The sequence below is a fragment of the Odocoileus virginianus genome, chromosome 15 (genome assembly GCF_023699985.2).
Source record: "Odocoileus virginianus isolate 20LAN1187 ecotype Illinois chromosome 15, Ovbor_1.2, whole genome shotgun sequence".
In the NCBI taxonomy this organism is placed as follows: domain Eukaryota; kingdom Metazoa; phylum Chordata; class Mammalia; order Artiodactyla; family Cervidae; genus Odocoileus; species Odocoileus virginianus.
Genome location: NC_069688.1, coordinates 59,735,962 through 59,751,050, shown reverse-complemented (window position 1 = coordinate 59,751,050; position 15,089 = coordinate 59,735,962). Strand labels below are relative to the sequence as shown.

The 15,089-nt window shown below is 38.2% G+C and overlaps 1 pseudogene; it reads right to left on the bottom strand.

The window, feature by feature from the left end:
* Nucleotides 1-7,568: 7,568 nt before the first annotated feature.
* Nucleotides 7,569-11,561, bottom strand: LOC110152136 (nucleolar RNA helicase 2-like; annotated as a pseudogene).
* Nucleotides 11,562-15,089: the final 3,528 nt, after the last annotated feature.

The window sequence follows — 15,089 nt, the reverse complement described above, 5'->3', positions numbered from 1 at the left end:
TTAAGTTTTTTCTTTTATATTTCAGAGTAGTGGATTTACAATGCTGTATTAATTTCAGGTGCCCAGCAAAGGATTCAGTTACACATATTAACACATATGTCCATTCTTTTTCAGGGTCATTTTACTAAACTTTATATTTTTCTTTATATCTATCTATATATAGATAGATAGATAGTGTTGAAGTATAGTTGACTAGTAATGTTTCAGGGGCACAGCAAGGTGGTTCAGTTATACATATACACAGATATTATTACTGAAATTAGTTTCCTTTATAGGCTATTATGGGATATTGACTATAGTTCCCTGTGCTATACAGTAAAAGCTTGTTACTTGATGCATCTCTACTTTTTCAATTGGAAATATAGAACTTGATTCATATTACATCAAGCAAGTGGAATCAACATGTCATTTTTTTTTAGGCAAAAATTCATAAGTTTTCTAAAATATATATTATGCATATTATTTGCATATATGTATACAAAAGCTTTTCTACTATGCTTGATAAAAGCTTCAGAAAGAGCATAAAAAGAAGAGGAGGTGGAGATACTGGAAAACATAAACTAAATGAAATGGGAGCACTGAATATGAAATAGAAAAAGTGAAACAAATTAGATATAAGTAAAAGATATCATATAGTCCAATAAAACATGACTGCTCTTTAAACACATCTGTAACTCTGGAGGATAAAAAGGCAATACTTGGGCATTTGTAATTTTCAAACAATTTCAATATAACTCTGATATGCATCTGGATTTTAAAAAGTGATTACAGGTTTTTCTATTAAATTGTCGTCCTGGTCCTATAGAGTCTTATTCTTTTTCTGTTGACCAGTCATGATACCATGGCTTGAAGTGAGTAATAGTTACATAATCACAATAGTAAAAGATGCTTATCAGTTTTTACAATGAATAGCCAGATAAAAAATAAAAAATAATTATAATTGCAAGCCATAATGGAAACATGATTAACCTAACAATATAAAATAATCACATGCAATTGGGAGATCAAGCAGAAGCGCAAGTGCACACGTCTTCATCTGCCTAGACAGTCTATGTTTTTTCATTGGTGTATTTAATCCATTTACACTTAAGGTAATTATGGATATAGGAAATCAATCCTGAATATTCATTGGAGGGACTGATGCTGAGACTGAAGCTCCTATACTTTGGCCACATGATGCGAAAAGCTGACTCATTGGAAAAGACCCTGATACTGGGAAAGATTGAGGGTGGAAGGAGAAGAGGACGACAGAGGAGGAGATGGTTGGATAGCATCACCAACTCAATGGACATGAGTTTCAGCAAGCTCTGGGGGTTGGTGATGGACAGAGAAGCCTGGTATGCTGCAGTTCTTGGGGTCAAAAAGAGTCAGACATGACTCAGCGACTGAATAGCAACAACATGATCCTATCACCATTTTCTTAATTGCTTTGGTTTTATCTTCTGCTGGTCTTTTCCTTCCCTTGTGTTGTGTTTCTTGCCTAGAGAAGTTCTTTAGCATTTGCTGTATAGCTGGTTTGGTGGTGCTAAATTCTCTTAACTTTTGCTTGTCTGGAATGCTTTTGATTTCTCCATCAAATCTGAATGAGAGTTTTGCTCGGTAGAGTATTCTTGGTTGTGGGTTCTTCTGTTTCATCACTTTAAATATATCATGCCATTCCCTTCTGGCTTGCAGAATTTCTGTTGAGAAATCTGCTGATAACCTGATCGGAGTTCCCCTGTGTGTTGTCATTTTCCCCTTGTTGCTTTTAATATTTTGTCTTTGTCTTTAATTTTTGTCAGTTTGACTGCTGTGTGTCTCGATGTGTTCCTCCTTGGGTTTATCCTGCCTGGGACTCTCTGTGCTTCCTGGACGTGGTTGAATATTTGCTTTCCCATGTTTGGTGGGAAGTTTCCAACTATCATTTCTTCAAATATTTTCTCAGGTCCTTTCTGTGTCTTTTCTCCTTCTGCGACCCCTATAATGTGAGTGTTGGTGCATTCAATGTTGTCCAAGAGGTCTCAGGCTGTCTTAATTTCTTTCCATTCTTTTTTTCTGTATTCTGTCCTGAGGTAGTGAATTTCCACCATGTCTCTCCTCCAGATCATTTACCCATTCTTCTGCCTCAGTTATTCTGCAATTGATTCCTTCTAGTGTATTATTCATCTTTGCTTGTTTGTTCCTTAGTTCTTGTAGGTCTTTGGCAAACATATTTTCCATCTTTTCCACTATTTACCACTGGATCATCTTCACTATCATTTTTATGAATTCATTTTCTGGAAGTCTGCCTATTTCCACTTAATTTAGTTGTTTTCCTGGGGTTGTATCTTCTCCTTTCCTTTGGGACATAACTTTCTACATTTTTTTAATCTTTATTATAGTTCTGTAATTTTTTTTTCTTCTTGATTGTAAACCCCTGACTTCTATTTTCTTAGAGCACTTATTTTTAGAAAACTTGCAATTATATTTTTCCACCCTTTGATATGTTAATCATCTCCCAGACTCTTGCCAGTTTGACAACCCAAGAATGTCTTTTTCAAGGAAATGAGGGTCATTCCATTAATTATTATAATCAAGAAAGATAGTGCCCCTATCTCCCAGTCTCTGTGAAAGCACATGAGACTAATTGTGATCAGTAAGTTAGCAAACACATATGGCCTGATCTAACTGACAACTTTTCTCCAAATTTTCATCCAGTACCAGTCCAGTAGCTCACTCTAGTGTATAAAAACACTTTGACCTTCTGTTCCAACAAAGTTAAATTCAGCCTGTCTTCTCTTATGCAAGGGTTTTGAATAAAGCCTTCCTTGTTTATTTAAACCACTCAATACAACACTTTGACAGCATCATCTTTTAGATTTTAAATAGCTCAGTTGTAATTCCACCGCATCTACTAACTTTGTCCATGGTAATGCTTCCTTAGGCCCGCTTGGCTTCACACTCCCGGATATAAGGTTCTCAGTGAGAGACTACCCATCATGGATATCTGGGTCATTAAGACCTTTTTTATATAGTTCTTCTGTTTATCCTTGCCACCTCTTCTTAACCTCCTCTGTTTCTGTCAGATCCTTGCCATTTCTGGCCTTTAATGTGCCCATTTTTGTATGAAATGTTCCCATGATATCTCCAATTTTCTTGACGAGATCTCTAGTTTTTCTCATTCTATTATTTTCCTCTATTTCTTTGCATTGTGCAATTAAGAAGGCCTTCTTATCTCTACTTGCTATTCTCAGGAACTCTCCACTCTGTTGGATATATCTTTCCCTTTCCCCTTTACCTTTTGCTTCTCTACTTTTCTCAGCCATTTGTAAAGCCTCTTCAGAAGACCACCTTCTTGAATATTTTTTTTTTCCTTTGGGATTATTTTAGTCACCACCTCCTGAAAAAATCTTTTGAAAGTTTGTCTGTAATTCTCCAGATACTAGTCAACCAGGTCTAATCCCTTGAATCTCTTTGTCATTTCCACTGTATAATCAAAAGGGATTTGATTTAGGTCATACATGAATAGACCAGTGGTTTTCCCTATGCTCTTCAATTTAAGCCCAGATTTTGCAGTAAGGAGCTCATGATCTGAACCACAGTCAGCTCCAGGTCTTGTTTTTGCTGACTGTAGGGTTGCTCCATCTTTGGCTTCAAATAATACAATTGATCTAACATCAGAATTGATCATCTGGTGATGTCCATGTGTAGAGTTGTCTGTTGTATTCTTGGAAGAGGGTGTTTGCTATGACAAAAGTGTTCACTTGGCCAAACTCTATTAGCCTTTGTCCTCCTTCATTCTGTACTCCAAGGCCAAATTTGTCTGTTACTTCAGGTATTTCTTGACTTCCTACTTTTGCATTCCAGTCCCCTATAATGAAAAGGACATATTTTTTGGGTGTTAGTTCTAGAAGGTCCCATAGGTCTTCATAGAACTGTTCAACTTCAACTTCTTCAGCATTACTAATCAGGGCATAGACTTGGCTTACCATGATATTGAATGGTTCACCTTGCAAACAAAGTGAGTTCATTCTGTCACTTTTGAGGTTGCATACAAGTACTGCATTTCAGACTCTTTTGTTGACTATGAGGCCTACTCCATTTCTTTTAAGGGATTCTTACCCACAGTAATAGATATAACGGTCATCTGAATTAAATTTGCCCATTCCTGTCCATTTTAGCTCATTGGTCCCTAAAATGTTGATGCTCAGCTTTGCCATCTTCTGCTTGACTGTGTCCAATTTACCTTGCTTCATGGACCTAACACTCCAGGTTCCAATGCAATATTGTTATTTAGAGCATCAGACTTCACTCTTGCCAACAGACACATCCATGACTGAGTTTCATTTCTGTCTTGGCCCAGCCTCTTCATTCTTTCTAGAGTTATTTCTCGGCTCTTCCCCAGTAGCATATTGGACATCTGCTGACCTGGGGGGCTCATCTTCCAGTGTATTCTTTTTTTGCCTTTTCATACTGTGGGATTTCTTGAGGCAAGAATACTAAAGTGGTTTGCCACTCCCTTCTCAGTGGACCATATTTTGTCAGAACTCTCCACCATGGCCTTTCCATCTTGGGTGGCCCTGCATGGCATGGCTCATGGCATTTTTGAGTTACACAGGCTCTGATCCATGTGATCATTTTGGTTAGCTTTCTGTGATTGTGATTTTCCTGGAGTCTGTGGGGTTGTAGTTCTTCCTTCTTCTGTCTGTTCTCTGATGAATGAGGATACAAGGATTGTTCTATTTTTCTGAAGGGAGAGACTGGCTTTGGGAGAAAACTGAGTCTTGCTCTGGTGGGCAGTGCCATGCTCAGTAAATCTTTAACCCGACTTTCTGTTAATGCTTGGGCTGTGCTCCCTCCCTGTTAGTTGTTTGGCCTGAGGCATAATAAAACATCTTGATAATATAACACTCTTCTATTTGGTTTATTTTTTCTTTTGTTTGAACAAATAGCCACAGTCGGTATGCTCAGCTTTGAGCAATAAGAACAATTTTATTAACTTTGAAGTTTCAGAAAACATTTCACATGTATTTTTATTGATTGTTAATTACATCTAGTAAGACAGAAGACAGGCATTAATTTTGCAAAGAATTCACAGCCATTTTCTTGGTAAGTACTAGTAACTATTATGGCATAAAGCTATATTTTTATATATTAACTAAATTTTATAGTAAAAACATTTTGTACAACAGTAAGGAAACTGCTGCCCAGATAGTTGCAATATAAAAATTGATTATATTTTAAAAGTTCATTGAGTTGTCTGATACATAAATTGGAAAATACTTTCTCTGTAGAAAATAGTAAAAATGATATTATTTCCTAGGCTAGCCCAACAAGCCTATTTAAACCATACAGAATTTGAATCATACATTTATAAATATGGCTTGAATTCTGGGATCCAGGAGAAACTTTGGCTTCATTTATTGAGATGGTCAGGTTGTCCTAAGCCATGTAAAGTGAAATTCCCATTCATCTTCTTTACTCTCTGATTATTTCTTCCTAAAGGCCAGGTACACTGCCCTTTCAATCTACTTGATAAACCAACCCATTTCTATGCAAACTTAAATGCTTTTGGTTGCTAATTAAGTAAGTTTAGTATCTCAGCAAAATCAGAATTTAGTAAAATGTGATCCTCAAGGCAAGAGTTGTTGGTCATCAGTTACATTACTCCCTCTGGTTTGATGGGAAACCATGAGGAATTCAAGCAATAACACTGATAAGTGGATGAAAGAATAAAAGCAAAGAGAATATGAGAACAGAGAGACATGCAGTCAGGATTCAAGGACAGAACTGAAGTCTAAACCCCAGAAAGAATCCTGCCTCAAGAATCAAGGAGTTGAGTTGGCTTTTGAGCCCCTTACTGTACAGGTGACTGAGTAAGAAGCAGTTAGCTATAAAGACCCAGTCAGAGAAACCAGTGTCGAGAAAGATTTCAGTTGTGCAAAATAATTAAATGAAAATAAGACAGGCCATGTGCTTGAATTCCTCCTATCATAGTTTATTTCTCAAGGTTCCCAGTACAGAACTTAAAGGAATTAAGACATGAAGAAAACTCTACTCTCAAGTTCCTATATCATGTGCAAAGCTTTCCAGAGAAATATCACTTGAGACCTCAGAGCAATACCCATCCTGGGGCTATATTAGGTTCTTCAGTTCCCTCAAAGCAACAACCTAAAAATAACCATATAGTTTGTTCTTAAAAAGAAGTCTCTAGGTAGCTGCAACCTTTCAGCTAGCAGTAGGAGTAGCAGTGTAACAGAACGAGATCCTATAATGTAGTATAGCAGCTAGGCTTTGAGAAACTAAATTGGATCATTGTACCTAAAATCCCTAGCTTGCCCATTAGAAGTTGAACTCTAGAAACGTTAATGCACAATTAAGTTTTCACTATTTAAAAAGAGCTTCATCACACACCTTCACTTGCCCTTCTCTTTGCTCTCAATACACATGAATGTTTCCTTCTCGCATGTAGAAAATATTTTCAGTGATTTTCTGACTCCTCAGCAATGCAATACTATGCCCCTACTCCCCTAGTTCCTTCTTGGTAAATTATGTTAATTTTTCAATAGGAGATGGAGTACATTATCATCAAGCACCATTTATTCAGCCTCCTTACTTAGGAAGAAAGTTATGGGGCCATGTAAAATAATTTCTAGTAAGATACTTATGCTTACACATACATATATTTTTAAAATCTGTGAAGAATTAACTGAAGCGTGAATCACCTTATATTGAGAAGCTAAAAATGTATCAAAATACACATAACAATGGCTAATCTAAATACTATCTCCTATCAAATATATCACCATCGTCCAAACCTAGAACATATGCTGATATAAGCTGTGTTCCATCACAGTTAAGGGTGAAACCTTATTTCAAAATATCGATCACTGTTAATTTTCTGAAAACCCATCATAGGACCATAGGAGTAACTGATAGGCAAGTGACCGAGGAATACCAATTAGAGAACAAAGCCTTGAGTGTTCAAAGTGCTTCTCTAGAAATTGTTGCATTCCCCTAGATATTTAGAAAGGACACTATTAAGAGTGAGTGTGAGTGATAGTCGCTCAGTTATGTCTGACTCTTTGCAACTCCATGGACTGTAGCCCACCAGTCTCCTTTGTCCATGGAATTCTCCAGGCAAGAATACTGGAGTGGGTTGCCATTTCCTTCTCGAGGGGATCTTTCCAACCCAGGGAATTGAACCCCGGTTCCTGGCATTGCAGGCGGCTTCTTTACCATCTGAGCCAGCAGGGTAGCCTACTATTAAGAGACATTTCTAAGTATAAAGACAGGTCAATTTTAAAAGTATCAGCAGATACTTGCTTGACCTTATCCTACAATCTATGGACAATACATTAGACTATGTAATGAATCCATACACCTTTTCCAAAGGAATACCCAAGACGAAGTAGCAATAAAGTTATAAATGACAATCGTCAATCAGATGAAACATTTTAGATGAAGTTTACCTCTCTCGAAGAGATGGGAACTGGGCAAGTGGTCAGGATGGAAATACAATGTGCTTTTAAATGTGCATGAAAAATAATGTTCAGTTCCATGTTGCTGAACATAGTTCTGTTTTTGCCAAATAAATCCTCTATTTCAAATTACCGTCCAAATGCTTTATTAAAACTCTGTCTCTGGCCTTTGTTTTGGAATCTGTGACTTTTATTGTTTCCCTACTAGGCTTCCCTAGTAGCTCAGATGGTAAAGCATCTGCCCGCAATGCGGGAGACCTGGGGTTCAATCCCTGGATTAGGATGGTCCCCTGGAGAAGGAAATGGCAACCCACTGCAGTATCCTTGCCTGGAGAATCCCATGGACAGAGGAGCCTGGTGGGCTACAGTCCACGGGGTCGTAAAGAGTCGGACACGACTGAGCGCCTAACAAACTCTTTGCTGCCACCTCCTGATCGCTGTCCTCTGAAGCGCCTACTTCTTTCCGGCTGTCCCGACACCTCGGTTGCCCTTGGAAGTTGCGATATCCTCCCCCTGGTCCTTCTCGCTCTGACTGCCCTGTAGCCACAGAAACTGCCAGCGCCGTGGATCATGCCATGTGTTTCTGTTACTGGTGCAGTAGGGATGTCAACGCAAACACCCAGCTTTCCTTTGAGAACAACCATTCCCTTCACTTTGGAATCAATATCGTCACCCAGTAGCTCTTTAAGTTCTTTCTAAGGATAACTAACGTTTGTCATTTCAATCGAGCACCGCAGATCATGGTTACAAAGCCTGCATTTGAGTTGCTCAATCGCTGGTCTACCGACGTGACACCAGAGAAGTGGGCCAGGGCCGCTGCCGGGGCTTCCAGGGCTCCCTGCTCCCCAGTCAACTTCTCGGCTGACCGCTCGAAGTGACCAATCGCAGTGGGAGGCACAGAGGCCAAGAACCTGATGGCATCTTTGCTAGAAGCTTTATTATCTCTGTTGGAGAACGAATACCTATTTGCTTAAATTAATTCCCACTTTTTGCTCCACTTGGAATAACTGGTAGTCTTTGTGCTGGGAAAAGCAGATGCAAATCCCGGTCATTCCTACTCTACCTGTTTGCCCAGAACGATGAACGTAGGGACTTCACATCCTTTGGCGGAGAACTTTGAACAACCAGATGGACCTCAGGGATGTCTAACCCATGTGAAACAACATTGGTTGGAACCCAGACTCCAAAATCACCATTTCTAAAACCTTTCCGGGTGATTTCCCTTTGCTTCTGTGGAATGTCTCTGTGTAATGACCGGGCATCGTGCCTTACAGCCACATTCTGTGACAACTCCTGGGCTTCTTTCTTCATTTCACCAAATATGATAGTGCGCCCTTGAAAACCACTGTCTCCAATAACTGCTGCCCTCCTCCTCAGTGGTACTTGACAGCCAGAGGCTCTACAGTTATTGCCGTTTTCTGCATCTTTTTACCAATCAGGTCCATTTGTTCAAATGTAGATTTCATGTATTTCTTAGCAACATTACACACCCAATGGGGGCAAGTTGCAGAAAAAAGTAATGTTTTGGAATTGTCTTCTGAATCATTCTTGCATGCCATGGATAAAATCTCTTCCCCTTGATCAGCAAAGCCCTTGTCCAACATCTGGTCATCTCATCCAGGACAGCATGCTTAAGTTTGGTAAGATCTAGCTTGCCGCTCTGCAGGTGGTCTTTTTTTAAAGTTTATTTATCTTTTAATTGAAGGATAATTGCTTTACAGGATTTTGTTGCTTTCTTTCAAACCTCAACATGAATCAGCCATAGGTACACATATGTCCCCTCCCTGTTGAACCTCCCTCCCATCTCCCTCCCTATGCCACCCCTCTAGGCTGATGCAGAGCCCCTGTTTGAGTTTCCTGAACCATACAGCAAATTCCTGTTGGCTCTCTATTTTACATATGGTAATGTAAGCTTCTGTGCTACTCTCTCCATACATCTCGCCCTCTCCTCTTCTCTCCCCATGTCCATAAGTCTGTTTTCTGTGTCTGTCTGTCTGTTTCTCCATTGAGTGAGTGAAGTCACTCAGTCGTGTCCGACTCTTTGCGATCCCGTGGACTGTAGCCCACCAGGCTCCTCCATCCATGGGATTCTCCAGGCAAGAATACTGGAGTGGGTTGCCATTTCCTTCTCCAGGGGATCTTCCCAACCCAGGGATCGAACCCAGGTCTGTTGCATTGGAGGCAGATGCTTTAACCTCTGAGCCACCAGGGAAGCCCATTGGTGCCCTGCAAATAAATTCATCAATACCATCTTTCTAGATTCCGTATATATGCATTAGTATATGATACTTATCTTTCTCTTTCTGACTTACTTCATTCTGTTTAATAGCTCTAGATTCATCCACCTCATTAGAACTGACTCAAATGTGTTCCTTTTTAATGCTAAGAAATATTTTGTTGTGTGTATGTACAACTTCTGTATCCATTCATCTGTCAGTGGACACCTAGGTTGCTTCTATGTTCTAGCTGTTGTAAATAGTGCTGAATAAGACCAAAAACTGTAAAACTCTTAGAGGAAAACAGGCAGAACACCGATGACATAAATCAAAGCGAGATCCTCTACAACCTACCTCCTAGAGTAATGGAAATAAGAACGAAAGTAAACAAGTGGGACCTAATTAAGCTTAAATGCTTTTGCACAGCAAAGGAAACTATAAACAAGGTGAAAAGACAACCATCAGAATGGGAGAAAATAATAGCAAATGAAACAACTGACAAAGGATTAATTTCCAAAATACACAAGTAGCTCATACAACTCAATACTAGAAAAACAAACAACCCAATCAAAAAGTGGGGAAAAGACGTAAACAGATGTTTCTTCAAAGAAGACATGCAGATGGCTAACAAACACTTGAAAAGATGCTCAACATCACTCATTACTAGAGAAATGCAAATCAAAACTACAACGAGATATCACCTCACACTGGCCAGAATGACCATCATCAAAAAATCTATAAACCATAAATGCTGGAGAGAGTGTGGACAAAAGAGGACCCTCTTTCACTGTTGGTGGGAATATAAATTGATATCACCACTATGGAAGACAGAATGGAGATTCCTTAAAAAAAAAAAATGCGAGAAATAAAACCACCATATGACCCAACAATCCCACTCCTAGGTCTACACTCTGAGGGAACCAAAACTGAAAGAGACACATGCAGGTGATCTTTGATACAACCTGCTGTCCCAACCAGGATATCAATCCCATTCCTCGTGTGTTCAATTTGCCCTCAGTAGGATGTTCCACCATAAAAACAAGCCACTGCCAGCTTTTTTATGATGTCACTGAAGTCTCTGCTGACTTGACTTGCCAATTCCCTGTGGGTGCAAGAACCAGTACCTGAGGGGCACGCCTCTCTTCTGGTCTTGCAGTTCTCCCCAAAGTTTCTTAACAGAAGGGATATCAAGGGAAAATGTCTTTCCAGTTCCTGTCCGTGCCTGTGAAATCAAATCCTTTCCAATATAGACATGGTGAAAAGTCTTTGCTTGTAGAGTAATGGGAAGGTCATCCCACGGGCTTTGAGAAGTTTAACAGTTTCTTCAGATATGGGGAAATTAGAGGAAGTTCCTTCTTTTTGCCCCACAGTCATTTCCTGCTCTAACTCACTGTTTTCTTCACTGGCAGTCTCCTTGGATTTGGAGTCAGGTCCAGAATCAGGGAACTCATTCTTGAAGTTGGGGCTTTTCTCTCCAATTTCTACATTATTTCTTTTTCTTTCTTCATCATTTTGGGCTTAGGTGCACCAACTTTTCCTCAGAAGGCTCTTCATTTTTTATAACTTTTCTGGTTTTAGAAGAAGCCATTGTCTTTTCACAGGGCTCCTTTGACTTTTTTGAACTTTTTCTAGGAGAAATAACATCCTCTTGAGAAGGCTCCTCTATGTTTTTGGCCTTTTTGGATTTAGCAGAATTCATGTCAACCTCAGAAGGCCTTGCTTTCTTTTTAACCTTTTTAAACTTTGGGGGAAATCATTTCATCCTTTTCTTCTGCTGCCTCTTCAGTTTTCCTAGATTTTGGCTTCTCTTTTTTACCTTTCCTCTTTTTTAGCTTTCACAGCATCTCCACTTTTGCCACAGCTGTGTCTGACTCCAAATCCACATCCTAAGAAGTTTCCCTGGCATCACTCAGCACAAGTGTAGGCCAAGCGGTCTTGTCTATTGCATGGCGAGGAACAGACGTGGCCATTTTTTATTAAAAGAGAAGAAAGCCAAGCCCATGACAATCCTGGACTTGGTCCTACAACAGAAAAGGGATGTGAATGAGACAGAGACAAAATTTGAATGAGAGTGAATTCTCGCACTGTTGCAAAAGTTCTAGGCCCCACATCAGACTTCCCAACCTGATTATCTGATCCCACAAAGGGACTGGGAGTCCCCAGGGAATCTGACTTTGAAGGACAGTGGGATTAGATTACAGAACTTGCACAGGACTAGGGGAAACAGAGACTCTCGGAGGGCACAAACAAAACTGAGTGTGCACCAGGAACCCAGGGACAGGAGCAGTGACCCTGCAAGAGACAGAGTCAGACCTGCCTGTGAGTATTTGAGCGTCTCCTGCAGAGGCGGGGTCAGCAGTGGCCTGCTGCAGGGACAGGGGCACTGGCAGAAACAGTCTTGGGAGGTGAGGCTTGGCATAAGTCCTTTTGGAGGTCACTTTTAGCCAACTACATCTATAATAGCTTCAAAGAGACTAAAATTTAGCAAAGGAGGTGAAAGACCTGTATGTTAAAAACTATAAAACCTTGATGAAAAAATTTAAGAAGACAAAAATAAATGGAAAGATATTTCTTGCTCATAGACTGAGTAATTAATATCGCAAAAATTTCCATACTACTCAAAGCAATCTACAGATTCAATGAATTTCCTATAAAATTCCAAAGGCACTTTTCACTTAAATATAAAAAATAATCCTAAAATTTATATGGAATCACCAAAAGCTCTGAATATGTAAAGGGATCTTGAGCAATCTGGAAGCACCATACTTGCAGATTTCAAATTGTTACAAACTAATTTTTTTTTAAAAGTATGTTACATAAAAAAGGCACATAAGCCAAAGGGACAAAATAGAAGACCTAGATAGAAGCCCAATAACTATAGTCAACTAATCTTCTACTAGGGTCTCAAAAATACAATACAATGAGAGGAAAGGATAATCTCTTCAATAGATTGTTGGGAAAATTTGATATCCACATGTAGAAGAATGAAATTGGATACATAAACTAACAAAAATCAGATTAAAGCCCAAATCTAACATCTGACACCACAAAATTCCTGGGAGTGGGCGGGTGGGGAATATGAGGAAGGGGCTCCATGACACTGTTCTTGGCAATGACTTTTGGGATGTAACACACAGAGGCACATGCAACAAAAGTAAAAATTAACAAATGGGATTAAAGAAAAAGCCTAAAAATCTTTTGCATCATAAAGGCAACAATCAGCAAAATGATAAGACAATGTACACAATGGGACAATATATCTGTAAACCACATGTCGAACAACTGATTTTATCCAAAATATATAAGGGACTCCAATATCAAAATAGCAAATAAACAAATAATCCAGTTTAAAAAAATGGAAAGAGGTTCTTAATAGATATTTCTCAAAAGAAGATGTTAACAGGTACATTAAAATGTGCTTAATATCATTAATCATCAGGGAAATGCAAATCAAATCCACAGGACCTATTGCTTTATAACTATGAGAATGATTATTATCAAACAAAAGATACCAAGTGTTTGGCAACCATGTCTTGAAAAATAAGGAGCCCTGGTACACTGTTGGTGGGAATGTAACTGGTGCAGGCTTTATGAAAAACATATGGAGATTTCCCCAAATACTGAAAAACAGAACTATCATGTGATTCAGCAAGCCCACTTCTGGGCATTTATCCAAAGAAATTGAAATCAGGATACCTGTACTGTCATATTCATTCCAGGACTATCCACAATTGCCAACATATGGAAACAATCTAATATTTATCAGTGAATAAATGGATAATGAAAATGTTACACACACACACACACAAATACACACACAATGGAATATTACTCAGCCTTAAAAAATGGAAAATTCTGTGATTTGTGACAACTTGGATGGAGCTACATATGCTAAGTGAAATAAGATAGAGAAAAATAAAAGTTGTATCATGTCAGCTATATATGGAACCTAAAAAGGTCAAACTTCTGGAAGAAGAGAGTAGAATGGGGGTTACCAGGGGCTGATAAGAGGAGGAAATGAAGAGACAGTGGTTAAATGGCACAAAGTTTCAGTTATGCCAGATAAATAAAACCAAAGATCTATTCCGCAGCATCCTACTTATAGCTAATGACACTTTATTATAGATCTAAAATTTGCTAAGCCTGTAGATATTAAGTTCAGACCCTAAAAATTCCTCAGAGAACTACTAGAACTGATTAAAAAAAAAATGGAAGCAAAGTAGCAGGATAGAAGGTTAGCATACAGAAATCACTTCCATCTATTTACACTAGCAAGGAAATATCAGAAAAGGAGAGTAAAAAAGAAATCCATTTAAAAATCACATTTAAAAAAACTAATTACCCAAATGGGGAAAGAACTTGATACATGTATATGTATCACTGAATCACTTTGCTGAACACCTAACACAACATTTTATTAATAAAAAAACTATAGTCCAATATAAAATAACATAAATCCATGGCTGATTCATGTCAATGTATGGCAAAAACCACTACAATATTGTAAAGTAATTAGCCTCCAACTAATAAAAATAAATGGAAAAAAAACATTTTTTAGAAATTTAAGTATATAATGATAATAAAGCTGACCAAGGAGGAGAAAGACTTATATGCTGAGAACTATAAAACACTGGTACAGAAAACTGAAGATGATTCAAAGAAATTAAAAGATATCCCATACTCTTGGATTATAAAATTAATATTGTTATAGTAGCAATACTATCCAAAACAATATACGGATTTCATGTGATCTATCATAAAACCCAAGGCATTTTTCACAAAACTAGTAAAGATAATCTTAAAATTTATATGGAACCATAAAAGCCTAGAATTGCCAAAATAACCTTGAAAAAAATAGAAAAAAAACTGATATATAACCACCCCAGACTTCAGATAATACTGTAAAGCTACAGTAATCAAAACATCATGGCTTTCGCATGAAGACAGACATCTGGATCAATGAGACATCTCAATCAATGGAACAGAAAACAGAGCCCAGAAATAAACCCAAATGCCTACAGTCAATTAATCTTTGACAAAGGAGGCAAGAATATATTAAAACAGTAGAAGAAAAACAGTCTCTTCAGTAAGTGGTGCTGAAAATCAGTGAAGTTAGAACACATGCTCATGCTATACACAAAAGAAACTCAAAATGGCTTAAAATTAAAAAAAAAAAATAAGACATGACACCATAAGGGAGCATAAGAAAAACATTTGTTGACATAAATCATGCCAATGTTTTCTTAGGTCAGTCTCCCAAGGCAATAGAAATAAAAGCAAAAATTGACAAGTGGGACTTATTTAAACTTAAAAGCTTTTTCACAGCAAAGAAAACCATAAACAAAATGAAATGACAGCTTATGGACTAGAAAAAAGTATCTATAAGCAATACAATTGACAAAGGACTTAATTTCCAAAATATCCTAACAGCTCA